This window comes from Rhinolophus hipposideros (genome assembly GCF_964194185.1).
Source record: "Rhinolophus hipposideros genome assembly, chromosome: 25".
NCBI classification, from domain to species: Eukaryota; Metazoa; Chordata; class Mammalia; order Chiroptera; family Rhinolophidae; genus Rhinolophus; species Rhinolophus hipposideros.
The window spans coordinates 24,559,075-24,580,069 of record NC_138071.1 but is presented as its reverse complement, the minus strand read 5'-3'; the positions used below and the strand labels follow the sequence as shown (position 1 = coordinate 24,580,069).

General features: G+C 36.4%; 1 protein-coding gene across 1 annotated transcript in view; it reads right to left on the bottom strand.

Annotated features, from left to right (window-relative positions):
* The window catches only part of CNTNAP2 (contactin associated protein 2), a 1,518,236-nt gene that overhangs the window by 1,300,152 nt on the left and 197,089 nt on the right, over positions 1-20,995 (bottom strand). The window lies entirely within an intron of this gene.

The following is a 20,995-nucleotide window of genomic DNA, read 5'->3' as shown; positions in this document are numbered from 1 at the left end:
AGTCCTGACTCAGCGTCTTATTTTAGTTTGCTCAGAAGTATGGAAACTTCTTTGTTTCTCTTTCCTGGTTTTGAGAAATGCACCACAGTACATCTACACCAAATTCCAAGTGGAAACTACAACCTGAAGAAGGGGGATATGATTACAAACAGCGTTAGGGAATGGTCCCCTTATGAGCTCAGCGCTCTCTATTCCTAATGTCACACGGTGACTTGGATCCTTTTTTTCACACATCTTTCTCATGTATTAAGCGCAGACTACCAGTCTGAGGCCCTTTTTCATTCTCTATACTAAATAAAGTCCCATTCCTTGACCATTTTACGGTTTTATTTTGCTGCTTTTCTGATTACTTATAATAAAAATTGTGTGTTTTTTTTTTTTTGCTTGTTTGTTTGGTTTTTGTCTAAAACCCAGGCTGCAATTGCCTGATTTGTCAACAACGAGCTTTGTGGTGTGGCCTATTCAAACAGAGGGGTTTCCCTTTTCATATGGTCAGGATCTAAAGGCTAATCTGATGAAGGACAGAAACTGTATCCACTTCTGTGAGACACAGAAAAAAGTAAGGCCATCATCCCCAGATTTTAGGTTTACTCTCTGACGACACTAAAAGCCTTCACCTTCAGCTCTAAGATTTCACAGTTTTGTTTGAGGAATGACAGAAAATCCACCAGTTCTATAAACTGGCAAACTCTTATGTCCATGTCAGCTGGCTCTAACTAGGGAATTAATTCTAAGCTAGAGATCACAGGGACTTACAGCCCCAACTCATACATAAGGCACCATTGCTTTAATATGCAACTAAAAGAAATAGCTGCAGTAACGTTGAAGTTCTCCACCATGCGTCTCCAGCACTTTGGAGGGAAGAGTGTGACATAAATCTCACAAATGGCAGAATGAACACATGGCCAGAGTAGGCATCCTTCACAGTGGAAAGGCAGGCACATATGTGCCTGGGAGAAATCTCATCTAAGTCTTGTCTGAATTCTCTGACCTCATTTGACTGAATTAAACCAAACAAGGGATTTCTCTTTCTGACACTCTTCCCCAGTCTTTAGCCCCAAATTGACAGAATAATAACAAAGCACTTTCACAAACCTATACTTTATTTCATTGGACCATATTTCCAGGCATATAGTGCACAACGGTTTTTCTGCGATTCGCAGATGAGAAACCTGCAGCTGTGAAATGTGCAGTGACTGTAAAACCCCCGGTGGATGGTCCCTGGCTCCTGGTCCACGTATTATAGAAGCAGACGCTTTGTGCTCCTCGCATCTAAACACTTCAATAAGAATTTTTAGGGCATTCAAAGTACTTTACAAAAGTACTTTACAGGTCCAACTACTTGAAGCTGACTTTATATCTTTCCATCCTCTATATGTGGTCAGCTATAACTTTTATTAATGTGAAAAGTGAATCTAGCCACAGCATGATTAAAACTATTATAACCATTCTTACAAGAAATTAATATCTTACAGATAATGTAAAGGACTCATTGGAGTTCCAATAATATCCACTTATGGATTAAATGGGGTTTGCATGTTTCCTCTAGGGCACAAGTCAGCAAATTCTTTCTGTAAATAGCCAGATAGTAAATATTTACCTTTTAGAAATCTATTCAAGCCAGCCTAAATCTCTGCTTCAAACACATAAAGATCAGATTTTTTTTGCAAATTTCAAAAAATCCACTAACTAGTTTGTCTTATTTGTTACCTGTTTTTTTTGTAATCATTGTCTCTCTGCATGCATAATTTTAGAGATTTACATAGAAAATTACATATATAATTTTTTTACTCTAAATTCAGCAACTGTGAAATATCTCAAAAAATGTATCCCATTCAGCCCCCACTAAAACAAAGAGTAAGCATAGGCTGTGTCTCCTAGAAATTTAAAAAGGAATTGATCATCGCAATGAGTGTATTCATTTAACACATATTTTTTGTTGAGAACTAACTTTGCTGAGCAAAGCAGACAAGACCCCAGCCCTCCTGGAGTTTACAGTTTCATAACATACAATGTTTGTTGTTGATGTCATTATTTTTATTATCCAGGATCTCTCCGAAAAACCCAAGTAAGCAGATTAGAAATCAAAGTAGAATTTGTATTGACTTACACAACTACAGGTGGCGTCAGGGAAAACGGTGATGGCCACTAGACCATCTCCACATTCCAAAAACCTTGAGGGAAGTCTCTGATTTGCCCAGATGGGGTCATCTTCTCATACTGTGCTCAGCGGGGCCAGGTTGGATTTCCAGTGATCCCTACTAGGAATTTTTGTTCTTATTTTGGAATAAAAATGAGCTCTATCCTCTTAACAAACTTTTAAGTGAACAGTGCACTATTGTTAACTGTACGTACAATGCCGTATAGCAGATAGCTAGAAATCTTTCATTTTGCATAACTGAAACTTTATACTCATTGAACAGCAATTCTGCATCTCCTCTTGTCCGCAACAGTAGACAACCAACCTTCTAGGTAATGCAGTATTTCTGTGACTGGCTTATTTTATTTAGCGTCATGTCCTCCAGGTTCACCCATGTTGTCACATGGGATAGGATTTCTCTCTTTGTAAGGCTGAATAATATCCAATGGCATAGACATACAACGTCACAGTATTTCCTTTAGCCGGCCATCTACCAACAGACATTTAGGTGGCATGCACATTTTTTTTTTTGATAAGGAGGGGACTACATTTTCAGTGTGATAAAGAAAGGGGGAATACATTTCTTCCTTTCAAAAAGATGCTGGTTAGACAGGCCAATCACTCTCTACTCAGAAAGCCATTATTACTTAATCATTAATATGCACCTAATTACAAGTTATGGTAACATGCAAGGCGCACCGAGAACTCCAAGAGAAGATCTGGAACCCATTGGGACCATCAGGGAAGACTTTCTGAGGGAACTATTGTGAGGGAAGAGATGTAGACAGTGGATATCAGGTGACTGGGTAGAGCAAACAGGAAGCCTTGGAAGCACAGGATAAATTCCTGGTAAGGGACAAGTAAGGAAAGAACACGGCGCGTTTCAGGATCTGAACCAAGTCGTTGCCCTGGAGGGATGGGATCCACATGTGAATGGCTGAACAGCAAACTGAGGCTGGGGAGATATGCAAGGGCCAGATCCTGCAGGGCCAGTAGCTATTCCAGGGAGTCTGGTGCTTTCCTAAGAGCGACTGGGGAACTATTGAGGAAAATAGTCAGCAAGCGGGGTTAACATTTCAAAAATATCCAGCTGTATCAGAAGAGGTTAAAGTGATGTGGAGAGAGCTCAGTGAAGACATTCTTACAGTCATCTGGGTGAGACACTGAGCTTGAATTTGGGAAGCAGCATTGTGAATGTGGCTGGGGACAAGGCATCTGCTAAAAGGGATAAGTCTGTAGGATGTGTCACCAGATTAATTCTTTCCATCCAAGGTCAGGACGCAAAGTCACGCGGTGTAACCTGGGTCAGCCTGTCTGTTCCCAGCTTCTCTTCATTCCCCAGTTCCTTTCAATTTAATTCTATCGCCAATACTTGGGAAAGACTGATTCCGTGGGACGTGAGAACCTTCCGGAGTAAGACAGACTTCTTCAAAGAGTATATATTCTTAGTCTCAGGAATTCCATGTCACTAAAACCAGGAGGATATGCTCTTTGCTCTTCTTGAATTAACTGTGACAGTCAAAGTCACAACTGGGTTCCTAGTGTGGCAGAAACTGGAAATTCATGACTGTCTCAGCAGAAACAGTAGCTCTATTCTTATGCTTGGGAATACTGTTTCCAAGGTTTTCTTTTGTCCAATAGTATTATTCAATATTGTAGGACGTTAAGTAGAACTTTCAAAAGCTAGTTTTCAACTATTCTTGTAGGTGTTTATTATGTGAAGGTTTTGGTTGATGGTTGTCATTTCAAGTTAACATTTATTCTCTGAAACATATTAAATTAGGGCAAACAGTAACATTTCCGCTCATTAATGATGAACACTCCCGCTCCGCCCCGACAAGTAAACATATTAACTAAATATTGGTCAACATTTGAAATGGTGACTTTTTATGATCTGAAACCGTATTTCAAAGTGTTATTACACACTGACAAAAGAGCCCTATGAACAAAACTTTAACCTCGTATTATATAAGCTCTAGCAATTGCTAACAATTCTCATCTAAAAAAAGGAAGCCACTCATTTGTCAAATGATTAAGATATAATTTTTTCATCTCAGTATGATAGCAAATGCCCACTGGAAATTACAAAATTATCAAATGATTTTGTGAATTCCATAATTGATAGTGCTGAAAAGATTGTAATTAAAATTTTTAAAATTTTATGAGGAGTACGAATAAAATCTTAATGTGAGTTGATGAAACTCGCTAGGCACATCCCTAACCCAAATTATGACACACATATTAAGTAAAAATGGTAATTGTAGGTATCAACGGAAATTCATTGAAAGCTTGAACTTTTTTATTCATGTATGGGTAACTTCCGTCAGACACACAAATATATAAGAACAGGCGACCAAGTTATTAATCATATTGCATAGTGGAATAATTAATAAAGGAATGCTTTGGTAATTCAAATAAAGCAAAAGTAGAAAATAAAATTATGCAAATATAATCTAAAATCCTGAGTCGCATTTTGGTTAAGCTATATAAAATTCAAGGATTTGAATCCATGAAGTATTCAAAGATTTATAGTTGAAAAGCCAACAAAAAAATTAAAAGCCAAACACTGTATTTGAATTCCTTGTTAAACTTTCGAAAGTTTCAACGTTTTCACATCTAGTCAGCAATTTCCATTATTTTACATCTTACATGTCTTTCCCTCATTTTCACGTTTCTGTATGTTAACATACAGAAACCTAGTTGTATCTAAGAAGGTTTTCCACTATTTGCAAGAACAAATCTGAACACCTACAATACATTGCCCTTATCACACTGTGTTATAATTATTTCTTATTTTCCTCTTCTTGGAGTTAGATATAGGCCTTACAGGTGTAATGTTAATAATGCACATAATTACTTCTGTGGATGAATTATTTGTGGTATGGTTAACCTACCCTCACGATTTTATGTTTGATTTTAGAAGGATAAACAGAACAATGGCTGCATCCGGTTCCGGACAGACCCTACTGAGTACTGGTCCCTGGACTCATGCCCAAGCAGAGGAGACTCTCACTGACCCCTGTGGCACCGAGAAAAACGTGGTTTTTAACAATTCACATGCAAAATTCAGATTGTGATTTTAGCTCAAACATACAGGTAATAGCTGAAGCACAAGTTCAAAATTCCAATGTTGACAGTGTTCTACAAAACACGGTATCAATAAACTAGTTGGCAATTTGAAGGTTTATTGCAGACACTAACGATATGAAATGAACACATACTCCTTGTTAAGAATATGTACTACAGCTGCCCCATGTAAATTATGTAAAAGATCATTACATATGATGAACACATTTTATGTCCCTGGTCTTGGACTTCTGAGGAAAATTAATCTTCAGATACAATATTTACAATAGCAATACATACATAAGATGCCCTCAGTTGAAAATAAAACACATTTTCATCTTTTTAGATTCTACATTTTAATAGTATGGCTACAAACATGAGAAATATGTTTTCTAAATACAACTTTGACACTATGACCAATTATAACAAAACATTTTTTTTCTTGGCATAAAACAGTATTGGGGATATATTCTTGGCAGTGATGTAATAAACTTTTGTGGGGAAATTTTTTAAAAGAAAAATAGCTAATAAATTATACTGTTTTCGCCAAATAGCTTTTTGTGGAGTAGAAATTTAAATAAACTTAAAGGAGAGAACATGTCTCACAAAATTTCATGGAATGGAAATGAAATCCAAAGAAAATACAAAAGATATAAAGTAGATGTAGAACATTCACCAAGATAAACATCAGAATTAATCAGAATCTAAACCAAAAAGATGCCATTAGAACACACTGTGCACATGTGTGAGGAATAAGCATATGATTTTCTACAAAATCAACCACACTACCAGTGTCCCAAAAACAGATTTATGTGGTACCATGTAAGTGTCTAATTACAAAACATTGTACCAGGAAAAAAAATGAGGAAGCCTGTGAACCTCCTGCCGGTTGAGTTCATTGACCTTTTTCTTTTTCTTTTTTTAAAATTTCTTTTAGTCCACTTATTTTCATATATATATATTTTTTTTCTGGGTCATAAGGTAGTTTATTTTTAATTTTTTGAGGAACCTCGAAATTATTTTCCATGGTGGCTGCACAAACTTGCACTCCCACCAACAATGTACAAGGGTTTCCTTTTCTCCACATTTTCACCAACACTTGTTTGTTTGTTTGTTTTTTTAATTAATTTATTTATTTATTAGTTTCAGGTGTACAAAACAAGGTAATACTTAGACGTTCATCATTTATATCCCTCATACTGTGAACCCCCCTCCCCCCATCCACTATCCCTCCGACCTCACACCGAACCATCACATTATATATATAAAATTATAGTTGGCATTCATTAATGTTTAGCTTCTGGTGTACAATGCCATGATCAGGTATCCACAGTATCCCTGCGGTGGTCTCCCAAATATATATATATATATATTTATTTTAATATTTTTTATATATATTTGGTCTCCCAAATAAATATATATATATATATATATATATATATATTTTTTTTTTTTTTTTTTTTTTTTTTTTTTTCTCTGCCATCAGCTCTGTTACTTGCCTAGTCTCTGGCCATATCAACAGAAAAATAAATACCCTTTCACCAACTTTTTCCTATTTCCACTCCCCCAATTCCTCCCCACCAACGACTTTTGTTAAACTCTTGTTTCTGTGAGTCAACCCTTCTCCTTTTATTTTACAAAGTGAATTCCAGCTGCTAGGCCAGTGGCAGGTGGTATGGATGGGAAACATTATAATAGTTATATAGACCCAAAACACTACAAAATAGATGTATTCAAAGTTGTTCCAAGTGTGCAATAAAATTTAAGTGGTGCTGTTAAGTATGCTTCATCTATACCCCTTTTCCTGAATTCTTCTCTTAAATGTTTCTCTGGAAGACCTTCTGGTTTGTTTCTTGGTTACTAATTACCCTCAAAGGATACAAAGCCACTGATAGACACTATTATTACACAGAACCGGGTTAGTGTTGATTCACTATTGGTTCAAATAGGTTCTCAGGTTTTCAGAATCTGCTTGTCATCCTTTGTGAAGAGAGAATTTCCTTATTTATCCAAGAGTTTTCAGATCATTCTTGCAAAGTTACTCAGATCTCTGTCCCTAAAAGTTCCAAAGTCTTCAGCCCTTGTGAAATCCTTACATATCCATTTTTCCATGTCCTATTAGGGTTTGTAGGATGCAATCCACAACTAATGTGAAAGCAGGTTCTACTCACATATGATGTTCAGGTCATGTACTTATTATTCAAAGTGTGTTATGTCATGGGTCTTGAAAGACATAATCCAAAACTTTTACTGTGTATTCTTATTTGGACCTTTACTAACAATTCTCAGCTGTTTTGCAGAGCTGGAAATTTTCTGTTAGATCTCACACTAAATTTCACTTTCTAGTTATGCAATATCCTTAGTTCTTGACTCATTGAAAAAAAACTAATAATTAAAACAACTTAAATACAATCAATATCCAAGACTTCTTTTGCATCATGTTATCATGTCTATCTACTTATGCCAACTGAATATACTTTACCAGAGCAGAAACAATGGGCAAGAAGAACGTCTACTAGGGAAGAAAAGGATCATTCACGAAAAAAATCGTAATAGTTTTTCTATTGCCTCCCAATATCTTCTTCATTCATGTTTTTTATTAGAATAGTTTTTTTTCTCTTATTAACTTATTACACAAATGCCAGAAATTCTGCTTGCATCTCCCTTCTGGAGGTTTCAGTGAATAGTTTAGTGTCATAGGATCACTATACAGTACAGATTGTAGATATTATTGGTTCACTGTGGTTGTCGAAAGGGAAGTTTGCTTTACGAACCATACCTGGCCCAGGGAAGACATAAAGGAAAGAGAGCTCTCCTACAAAGAACTGAAGTTTTTGTGGTTTGTTTGTTGTTTTCTTGCCTCTCTCCCGGAACTGCAACTGGCCACCTACTTTGGTTTTGTCAGAAAGCCTACAGGAGAATTAAGATTTATGCTATTTAATCAGTAAAGTGATATTGTATTTCTCTTCTTAGTTAAGTGAATCTGAGATAGAAATAATAAAATTGGGATGAAAACGTGCTCTGTCACACAAAAATAAGTACCAGTGAATAGGTGAGTAGAAACATGTATAATTAATAGAGAGAAAAATTAAAGTTCAAGGAATTCTGTCTACATATGCAATGGTGATAGTGTAAAAATAGAAATCCCATATATTTTCATTAAATAATAATTTAAATAGTTTAAGAAGAAATTGTTTCTAAGATTTTAAGTTCAGAAGAAAAATATGTGTTCTTAGCCTCTTCTGCACTGGCTGGCTCCAAAGTGTTAAAAGCCAAATAAATGCTTTTTTTCCAAGCAGCTAGGGTTGACTTTTAATAGAGAGTCCCAATTAGTAAATTCTCTTGAGAGACAGACTTCAATGATCAGAGAATACAAAACATGTTTGGACCCAGCTTCACATGACTCCAGAGATGAGAGATACTTCTCACTTGCAAACTCTTTACCAAAGCCTGAGATTTTAGATTCAGATTCTAGAGATTTTAGATTCAGAGAAAAATGTAATATGAGACTCTGGTATGTAAAAAACAAAGTATGTAAAATTCTAGCGTATAAAATGATCCTTGGCATTCCGCTAAGTGAAATGTCTAAGTTATTCCAATCTGCCCTCAACTTTTGTTGTCTTTTACGTTTCTGACTTCTTTTTAATCACAGTAGAGCATTTTCTACTTAAACACCGGCACGGCTAATGTAATGCTTCCTCATGCTGCTATTGGATATTAAGTCAGGGGCGGAGGGGGTGTGTTTCCTGACATTTTGAAAATATTACAATTACTCAAGAAATTATGAACACGGGGAGCGTGGATCCTCAGAACAACAAATAATCCTAAATGCACAGGACAGTCATCCATAACCCACTTCTTTCTTCATCGTCTTTCACGGCGGTTATCACAAGTGGCATCTGAAACTTGCATGTGAACCTGACTCGTCCCCCTGGTCCTGTTGGGTTAATTGACCTGAATGTTTCAGATTCATATGCATTAAAATAACAAATAACCCTTTGAGGGACATCTAGTCAGTAGACATGACAAGCAATCAACATGCTCTTCTCCAGAATGACATGAAACTACTGTATGCGAAATGGCCAAGGATCACTGCTGTCACAAGTAACTGCTGTAAATGCTGCCTGTGGGAAATGTATTTATGTAAATCTGCAAAAGAATCCACTGACAAGGAGCAGAGAAGTCAAGGCCTTCACCGTGACATGTGTGTGTGGGGGGTGTGCAGCAATCAAGAGAAAATGGATCCAGAATGAGCAGAAAATATTACCAAAGCCATCGGTCTGAAATGTTCATGGGATGAAGTCCAATTTACAGTGAATTTCAAGTAGAGCTCCGTCTATTCTTGGACTAGGAAAGTGAAAGGAAGGTCAAATAAAGGTTCAAAGGGCAGTATTATTTCAAAGTCCATTATAAATTGTGAGAAATAATGTACTGCATTAATGAAAAGGCTGCAATCAATTTATAAACTCCTCAAAAGTAAATTGTTATATTTCCTAGATAAGAATTAAAAAATGTTTTTTCTTATTAATATATCAAAAGAATGACATGCAGATTAAGTATTATGATAATGCTCAAGCAAAGAAATATCTTTATTTCCTGCTTAATACCCATAAATTCCTGCTAACAAATGTTCAAAAAGTAAAATATATATTTTTTTCTGCCAGTACTGATCTGAGAGAAAAATGCACATTTTTTATAGAATGTATATATTTGACATTCTCTAAAACAAATAGAACAGTAATAAAGAAAGAAATCATTTCCAAAATTTAACATAAAATGTTTTTGTAAAATAATACTATATTTCTACAGCATTACTATTATCACATAAGTTGCACAAAACATTTTAACTGACCTCAGTGTTCACACAGGAAAAAAAAAATGTTCATTTTCTTATAATTGCCTAATCAAGTAAACCTTAATTGCAATATGCTTTGAGTACCTTTCATAATACTTTATAATTCTAATCTAAAATTAATGATTGGTTGCATTCATTAAACTTAGAAAATAAAATCTACACGGTTCATTAAAAAATAAAACCCTTCACAGATGTTATGTTTCCTTGCTCAATATCTTATTTTAAAATATATAATTAAATTTAAAGTTTTTACTTATATAAAGCACTGGAAAAATAAAGTATGCAGTGTAGGAAAATTGTTGAAATTCTGCGATTAAAATATTAAATATATATATATATATGTATGAGAATGTACATACACACACACAGAAACTAAAAGGAGATGTATTTTATGACTACATTTTTAAAATTCTTTACAAAACATGGAAACTGACTGGATCAGTGTTATTATTTTCTTAGTAAACAAATAGAACTATCAGTTAATACATGCAATCGGCTATATAGTATATATATATATACACTATGTATATGCTATATAATATATTATGTATATTATATAGAGAGTGTATATGATATTTTATACTATGTAGTATTATAAATATATATTTATATATTTATGTATTTTATATATATATATATATATATATATATATATATATATATATGTAATAGTTTGAAGCAATGATCCATGAGGTGTCTGGACAAGTATGAAAGGAGGGAAGTGTATTAATTGAAGATAGTAAGCATTCACTCTGTTTCAAGAATATTCAAGAACATCAATTTATCTAAATTCACAACAATCCCGCAAATAAAAATATTCTCCAATTTTTACACTAAGTAAACTTAAAAATTTTCTAGGAAGATTTCTCTAGTACTCTCTGAATTTTTCTTTTTGAGATACTCATTTTGTCCTTTGCTTGCATGTAAATCTATATCTATCTATCTACCTATCTATCATCTATCTATTTATCTATCTATCTATCTATCTATCTATCTATCTATCTTTTCATTTAGTTTAATATTCTGCTCTGCTACATGGAACATTTATGGTTGTGATGTTATTATGAACTTATTGATGTTGTTATTTATATCAAATACAATTTGTATCTGTGTTAATATTTATTTCCATCAACCTGATCTGTTTTAGCATATTCACTCTGAAAGTGAGGACACTATTTGTTCAATAATTTTCTATAGCAAGACTTTCAAATAGTGACTGGTCAAACACTTAGTGCCTATCCACTGGGCTGAGAATAGGAGAGGGGACCTGGGAGGGCCCACCGGCCCCTCAGCCTCCAACAGGCACGATTTTGCATTATCACGTGCTGAACAACTACTGTACACATAGCACTGCCTTCAAACTATGGAGCCAATGACATAAAGAACAACAAAACACCTCAGGTCCCTCTGCATGCGATGAGGTAGTTAAGCTCTGCTGTCTGACTCCCGGGGTAAATGTCACCTCCCTCGCTTACTAGCTCTCTGCCTCAGATTCCTTCACTGTAAAACAGAGATGATAAAAATACCTGCCTCAGGAGGTCACTGCCTGGAATAACCACACCACTTTTCAGATGTGTAAAACAGAACAATTCCTGCTACGTACAATAGAGAGTATTTTTATTATTGATGGAAAGCTGAGGCATGAATATGACCTACAAGCACAGGAAATAAACTGTGAACTTAAATACTCTGAGTTTATCTCCTTTAGCCTTCATGCACTTAATCTTCCATGAAAGTTTATATAGAGCACCTTTCTATGCCCAACGCCAAGCCCTGAACTTGCAAATAGTGACAAGAAATGAAGCATTCTAGTATAGATTCCACAGTCTCCAGAAAAAACGCTGTAACTATATTTATAAGATGTGGACATCAGTCTGGTGCTCTGGAATGAGTGATAAAGAACGGATTGAGATTATTCTCTATAATCTAATCCAGTCGCCACTGGTGCTAACAAACTCTTAGGACCTGTCTTATCCTCCATGGACTGTTTCAGTATGGTATAACATTACTTAAAAAAAAAACAGTGTTTACATATCTGCTTCCCCCTGTACTCCCTTTATCCAAGACTATTTCCATACCAGATCTCTGTTTTCTTTCCTTTCATCCCACAATCCCGGATAACCCAGATTCAATTTCAGATCAGTTTATCGATGTTGACTCATGTAAGAAATGCCACCTCAACGCCCATGGCACTCCACATACAGTACTAACCCCGGCAATAAATCCCATTCCTCCCAACACAAATTGCCATGGTTGGGCCAGACTGACTCAGACACATCTATCATCTCCTTCGAATAAAGCAACAGTAACCAGGCTTAGAAAATGTCTTTTTAAAAAGTCACTTATTGACAATTGTGTCATAGCATATCTGTTAACAATAAATCTTGCTCCTTTGTAAACAAACGAAGTATTAAAATTAGACTGCTACCCAATGTACATACATCTTGGTACAAAAAATAGAGACAATGCACTATACTTAGGTTATGGCTCTTTTTCATTTATCCATCATGGAATGTTTATATTTATTTTTGGTAAAATTTCCCATACCAGTTACCCAAAAGTGTTTTCCGCCCCCTCTTTTATATAAGGCTAACCAGAAACAGACATACACACACGCGCGCGCACACACACACACACACACAAAGAAAAAAGAAAAGAAAAAGAAAGAAACCCACAAAACATTACATGTCATTCCCTATCAGCCACATTCTATGCAGAAATATCCTGGAGAATTAGGCAAGGATCAAGAGATAACAAACTAAACGAATGAGGCCCTTGCATGGAGTTTTCAGCTTCACTGGGACAGGTAGGAAGGTGCCAATCAGGAATTCCCAAAGTAAATGGATATACTCTGCCAGGTCTACAAAGCTCACAAAGGAAAACACTCAAGGTTATCCTCAGGTTTGCTCTATCAAGGTCTCTAATCACCACAGGAAAAGCTCCCAAGTCAATGCAAATGTATCTCCCAAATGGATGTACGTTTAGTCATTCCTTTTGCTACCCCAAATTAAAGTGAAGCATGTATTAAATCCTATCCCGTAAGGATGAAAGTAATAAATAAGTCATGTTTCCAGATGGGGAGCATACTAAAGAACTTTGCCACTGGAAAAGCACCCCAGCAGAAAATGTATAATCATCTGAATACCATCTGCTTGGAGTGAGTACTCTTAGTCTACACTATTTGACAGAAACCATTGTGGGGGAAAAAATCCAATAGCTTATATAGAGTATCACTCAGAAGATAACTGCAGAAAATAAAAATAAAAACAACCACCACCACCACCACCAACAACACAACCTTTTCCTCTTTATGTAATTTGGGCTCTGTGTGGATGTTTCGGATGTTTTGAAGGTGACCCCAACAACTCATGGACTTGTCAATTCTCTGAGTAATATGGTTGCCAGCAGCACTGAACTCTCCTTTTTTTCCTCAAATATTTTGCAAAACTCTGCCTGAGTGCAAAAGATTACTCAGCAGTCACTTTCAGAAGATTTGAAGATGATTGTGGAAATCCTAGCCTGAGGGAGGTTTCTTGGATTCTCCAGATAGAGGAACAATTAATCTATCCCCACAGCTAAGTGCTTCCCAAATCCTTCTTCTTTCCTTCTTTAAGAGATAATGCCAGTACTACAACCCGGATTTTCAGTGAAGGTTCAAAAGCTGCTCTAAAATCAGAGAGAAAAGCAGGGGAAAGAAAACCCAATCGTTAGGTGATGTTTTGAGCTTTATTCGTAAGGAGAAATACTAACCATACAAGAAAGTTCCACTATTCACAATGAACACTCAGCTTTCCCCAAAGTTGACACAAATCTCTAACATTTTCTCAAATATCTGAAATTCCCAGTTTCTACCTCTTTGCTTTCAACTTAAAAACAGAGCAATTGTTCTCAGAGGGGTAAACGTGAATTTGAATTTGGTCCAAGATTTAGAGGATATTTATAATTTATTTTATTCATCCTTCTTAGTTAATTTAAGCTTTATATCATGATCATGTACATTCCAGCTTCCTTGATGTTGTATGTCATGAATATTTTTTTGTTTGTGAACCATCTCCTACTTTCTTATCCTTCTCAATGTTGGGATAATTGATGATGATGAGACCCATGGTAAAGATTAAAACTGTCCCAAGTGACAAATATGTACTCTTTAATTCTCACTCTAACGCTATAAAAGACACCCAGTTATTACTAATACCATATAAAAACTGAGAAAGTTGAAGCTTAGGGGCGTACACTGATCTTCAAGGTAGATTTATCATCAAGCTTTCCAACTTTTTTTTAATGTATATGTAACCCAAGTATTTACACACTATTGTATAAATACATATGATTTCTCAGACTACAAAAACTTTATTTCTGCCTATTTGAGATTTAGGGAAATTATTTTATTCCTATTCCAGTTTATTTTATCCACTTAATTAAAAACAACTAAATAGGCAACTATCTTTTTAAGGTGTATAGACAGTTGTTTGCGCATTTAACTAGAAATTAGATTTATTTGAAATGTATGATAAATATACATGATATAGTAAAGTTGGCTATATAGAAAATAAGTTGAATCCTTAAAAAAAAGTCTTGGACTTCTACTTAATAAGGCTTATTGAACATAAGTATACCTCTCTTCCTCTTCTTGCAATCTCTTGAAACTATAATGAGAGTAAAATATTATAATCCCACAAGAAAAAAAATAGGGGAGATTACAATAGATGAAGCATAACAAGACAGTTTTTAGAAGATGAAAAATGGCTGAGTGACAGAAAAGCTTATATACCTAGGGGCCAATGATGTTGGTCAGGCATAGGATCAGGTATCATAAAAAGGAAGAGTTTCTTCCCATAGATGTCCTGTAGGAACTACAATGGACTACAAGGGGTTTAAAGAAACTTTGTGTGAATACTAGTCATACACCCCAGAACACTTTCCTCTCCCCGTATTTTTCCAGGAGCAATAAAGAAGTACATATTGCATATTTCCTGTCATGTCTTCTTATTTCTAGAACAGCCCTAGTCCCCCTGATCTATTTTTTTAATGTCATCACCGACATTCTTGAAGAGTCAGTCCGGGACAGTTGCTTTTCAGGATTCACCACAATCTGGACACATTCGATTGCTTCTTTGTCATTAGAGTCGGGTCACACAGCACTGTACTCTTCCATGAGTTGTATTGTAGATCTTGTCAGGTGTTCCACAGTTGCTGAGGCGAACTTCAATCATTCAGTTAAGGCGACAACCCACTTTTATTTGTTATAATGCCTTACACTTAAAAGTAAACAAAACAAAACTAAGCTAACGGTCAATAGGCAAGTGCAGGTGAGACAAGTGCATAACATGTAAAACAAAAGAAAAAAGCGTAGAAAAAATGCAAGCATTAAATATTAAAGCTTTCAATAATGTCAAAGGCATTCTAATACATGATGTCCATGGAAATAGAACAGGTGTTATAAAAAGGAGAAAAGGAAAACAAATAAGAAAAGGTTCTATGTTAAAATAAAAAATATATATATTTTTAAGTTGAGATGAACTGGACAAGAAATCTGAAGAATATTTCCAAAAAGAAAAGCACAAAAGAAAGGCTAGAAAATAGGAAAGAAAAGATAATAGTACAGGGTCAATTCAGGATTTCCAGAAAGAGGGAATTAAGAGGATCATGGGGAAGATATTGGGAAGGAAAAATAATTCAAGAACATTTACTGGAACTGAGGAATATCAATTTCTACTATTAAAGCTACGAACATTTTGCCTTGCTTCCAATGATGAAGCGCTTTACAAGCCATGGTCCGAAAAGGTGCACACACAACATTTTATACATTGAGATACACCAAAAATAATAGGATTGTCCTGCATGGTTCTTGAATATTTCCCATACATGGCTTCCTAATAAAAATAATCTTATGCATGATTTTTGCAAAACTGATGTCTTGCTAAAATAAGTCATGCTTTCTGTGAATATTATAAACATGTGAGAAAGTTGCTGTTGTCCACCACCGTCAGACTAATTAAACCTGGTAATTTGGATATATCGCAGGTCTTTTTGTTTGTTTCGTTTTGTCCTTTAGAACTTGTATTTTCTATCTGGCAAGCCAGTCCTTGTGAAGTCTGACTCCCCTAAACTCCATGTAACTTCTTTCCTTTTTGAAATACCTGTCTCTGTGTCTTTTAATACCAGATTGAAGGGAGCCATATCAAGATATAAAATCATACAATTTTAAAATACCATGGATCAAGACAAGATACTATTCAGATAACTCTGAAACAAAGCGCGAGTGTGCGTGCACACGTAATGTAAGAAGATCAGCAATCAAACTGGGATATATAGAACATCTCAAAAATAAGATGCTAAAAAAGTATAGGGAGTCTTTATATCCTGAGGGTATTTAGAATTTTCCCCCAAGACATCTCATTCGTCAAATTACTTGAGAATAAAGGTAAACTGAAGGCATTATTTGACATACAAGTTTCAAAATGTGTCCCCATATACTTTTTCCCAGGAAGCTGGTGGAGGTGCTCCACCAAGTAAGAAATTTAAACATCTGGAAACAGATGCCAAACTCAGGAGACCTCATAGAAGTACTAGGAAAAGAAAGGTGAAGGGTTAGGGGAACAGTTGGCTTCTCCCAACTACACAAAAGGCCTGGAAAACAACCAGCCTGGTTTTGAACACCCTACAGGAGTCTTCACGAGTCATCTCTTCAAGAAGTAAAGAAGAAAGCAAGAAGAAAACAGATTACTTCATGAATTAGTCCAACCAAGGAGATCAATGATTGGGGATGCAGGCATCCTCGTCCAAGGTCTTCCAATCCAGAGGTATTAGAGAAGAAACAAAACAAAGGTGAAAAATAAAAGCACAAATGAATGGTGAAAACGTGCTGGGGTCCAGGGAAGTGGGCTGCTCTAAGCTTGTTTCATGAGCCAACTGGGGCAGGTGACAGCTGACCAGGCTGCAGGAGAACAAGGGCCATGAATGTCTGCTGATGTCCCTTTCATCATTTTGGACAGAATAGTTCCTGCTGTAACTAGGACCTCTGAGGCAGGTATTCTGGGAGCAAAATCATGGAAGCCCAAAAATGTCACTTCAAGGTAGTGAGAAAAATTCATGTGTGGATTCACTCTTTGCCTTCCTCAAAGATCAAGGAATGCTGCCTTGATCAAGGAAATCCTGCTTCCCTAAAAGGGCAAGTGCTGAACGAAGCCTTGACTTTGGAGTGCTTTGTGGGGTAGGCGTGCAGACAATGGAGTTCCTAATGCCTCCGGGTTCTCCTACCTTGGCGGCAGTCACCCTCCACAGGGTGGGTTCTTACAGTCAAGCAGGGATTGCTGTGGCCTTCTTGCTCTCCCAAACCCAATCTAGCAGCACACAATAATGGGGTTGGAAAGGACCAGTCCCTTCAAGGACATACTATACCGAAAAGAAAGTAACATATTGGATTACAGATGTCCTGAATTGCATCATTCTCCGAAGCATTTTACGGTTCTGCTGGAAATTTTAGAACAGAGGTAATGATACATAGAAAATAAAGCAAATGTGAAAATGAGGCAATTATTAACACCAAGGAAAGCCCAAAGTTATCAAAGACAGGACATAAAATTATAGTATGATCTGTTGTTCAACTTTAAACAGTAACTATGTAATCAAAATAATGTGAGCAATGCAAATCGACTTAACCAAATCTTGTGATATGTTCTGTAATGGGAGCATGGCAGCACAGCAAGGATGAATGTGTCTGAGAGCGGATGGTTAGGCAAGACTGAGGAACGAATATGTGTGTATTTTTTTATTATCATTCAGATTGGCTACCTGTTGTCAGCATCGTTTTGCTTAATAATAAACAATCTGAAAAGCAGCAACTTTCTCTTCCTTGCAAGGATAGCTGATGCAAAAGAATGTAGGGAATAAGACCTCTTGGCTTAGGTGCTAATTTTGAACTACTGAGCACATGTAACACCTACAGTAGCTGAAATGCAATTTCAAGATATTATATAATAACCCCAAACTTATGAATCCACTAATAGGCATTTATTGTCTCTGATGACTCAAAAAGGGCCAAAGCACCCTACCCCTTCAGCTTGATTTGCGCTTCTCCTTTCATGGCACGTCGGATGCCCTCACAGCTTGATTAAATGTTTCAAGCAGGAGTCTTGTGCTCCATTGAGCTTTGTATTTCAATAAACAAAAGCAATTTCTGTACAGCGATCGTTTGAACAATGAGAGAGGACATAGAATGGTGTTAATTTTGCTAATTAGTCTGAGAAGAAGGGCAACACAATTAACTTTACACGTCATATTGCACCGTTTCCATTTTTGCCCCTTATGTACATATTTCCTTGGATATTTTTTTAAAAGAGAAGTTCAATGAATTTCAGAGATTTCTGTTTGTTTCTTTCTCAGCAGGAGACTTGGAGCTCAGAGGTTTGCTCTGGCTCATCTGTATGAGCCATCTGAGTGGGAGCCAGCATTTTCCATGAAATCACGGATGCCCCTTTCTACTAAAACTAACCAATGTGCTGGAGATGGGGTTTGTCAATTCTTTAAGAAAGAAATAATCTAACTCATTGATACTGTTAATGCTGCCGAAAGACTTGCTGAAGCTAACAGATCATAGAAGCCATGGATAATGGTTCTAGATATGATAACTTTTCCCAGAAAGATATCTCCAACTTCATAAAACATGGAACTTAACATAAAACAAAATTTAAAAAATAGCTATTTTCCAAATGATATATTGTGCTTTCATCGAGAGCATCTACAGTCAGAACCTATCACAGGCAATCAAGATTGTAAACATTAAAAAAGAAGAAGGCAATGAGAAGCATGCCAATTTAATTTCTTACCACTAAACATGGGAAATTCCCAATCAGTGTAAACTTTGAAACAAATAACTTGATAGATCACGTCCATGTATGTCATACTCAAAAATAAATCTGCGCCAAAAAATACCCTACAGTTTAGAAGGTATGGGGTACTTAGAGATTATGTAACTTGATTTTTTAAAACAGATATACAATAAAATACTGCCCTTTTTAATATATACAATTTGATGAGCTTGACATATGCATACACCTGAGATGCCTACCTCAATCCAGGTAATAAACATATTTATCTCACCCCCAAAAGTTTCTTCTCGCTCTCTCTCTGTCTCTTTCTGTGTGTGTGTGTGTGTGTGTAAAAAGAACCCTTAACATGAGATCGGCCGTCTTTAAGAAGAAGCCAGCCACGTAATTCCCACTTTAAGGTCCTTTTCAGTATGCCGAACTGCTTGTTAAATGATATATGTAAAATTGCAGTCAAAAGCTAATGTTAAATAGCTATGCAAATCTAGTTTATAAAGTTTGATTAATTGGATTAAAATTGATTAGAGGAACACATTTTAGCAAGTCAAAGCGACACAAAATTAATCAGTCTGTGTCAGCTACTAATGTCTTCCTAAAAATCGGCATGCTTGTGTGGCATGTGACTTTTAAATTCCAGAGAAAAACAGCATCGACTTTTCCTACAATATGAACTAGTTCACATTCGTCATCACTGTTTCCATGACACCAAATAATCAATGAAGTCAATGTAAACACCAGCTACACCAGATGTCCTTTTAGCTATAGTGGGATTTCAAAAGAATAAAATAAATTTGGGGAAAATTTATCAGTGAAGGGGAAAAATCATGTTTATTGTTAGTTAAAGTTCAAACATTTTGTATAGCTGCTTCAAATTCTTCATCTATGCCTTGCCACAAACACTTTATTTTTTTTTCTGACTCTGACTATAAAATACATATTTGTAGGTTTATCATAACTCCTAACAGGGTAGTTCTGAAAGCAGCTAAGTATAGTTCACAGCATTAATGAGAACCGCTAATTTAATTCATTTAAGCAGACCTGGCTATGGAGATTGGGTTGCCACCTCAATTTATCAGATAAATTATTCTGTTTACAGAGCACTATGCATTTCCATTGCCAAGTTGGTTTGAAAATCTTTAAGTGTTATGTATGTATTGTATTTATTAGTTACTAGGTGGAGCTACCTGCAAAGTATATGTACCTTGAAGACTAATTAGGCAATTTTATTGATAGTAAGAGTGGTGTAGCCTAATGAACACTGACATGATTTTTATAAAACATCAGAAATCTCTACGGTGTTTTCAAATATACTTCCCTGTCAATAGGTAGACATAAACGAAATGGCAGAGCAAAGCACTCAGAAGGTGGGTGCTTTCCCCACTAAACTCCTTCCTTAGCTTGTCCCTTCTCCTGCCCTATGGCTGCCAATTATTTTATCCCGCTGTCTCTCCAAGCAAGGTTACTGCCTTCCTCTTTCTAGGCACCTGTCTCCCTGCTTTTCTCATTGATTGCACACCACTCTGCAATGTAAAGGCCAGACATAGAAGTCAGTGACACCTACCTGTTCCCAAGTGCATCCTGTGGGCCCCTGTTTGGCATTTCTCAGTCTGCCTCTTAGCCCAGGCACTGATTGGTCAGCATGCTTTACACAAGTGTAACCTGACAGCACTTGGGAGCAGCTGTGATTCTCTTGATATTTGTCTTTGATGCCTCTGCAAAGGCCACCTGGCAGAAGCCAACCAGGAATCTTTTATCAACAGCACACAAGTTCCCAGGACATTATCATCTGAGGGTCAGACCTCGGCCAATGAAGCACGGGAGCCAGTGGATAATAAGTGTCCCTCTCCCATTTTCTGGGGAACAGAGTTCTAAGGCCCAGTTGGTACCGCTCTCATCAGGATCAAACCCTGCAAACCAGCAGAAAAATGCACTCTTTTATTTGGGTTCCCCTGCGTCTTTGTTTCATTTTCCCCAATCCTCTACTCCTGACCCTGAGACTTCTTCCCCAAAGACAATCAATTCCTGCATGTCTTTGTCTTTGGCTCAGGGAGCTGACTCCTTAACTGACCTAGGTCCTTGAACTTTTCTGCAAGGAGCTCACCTTCA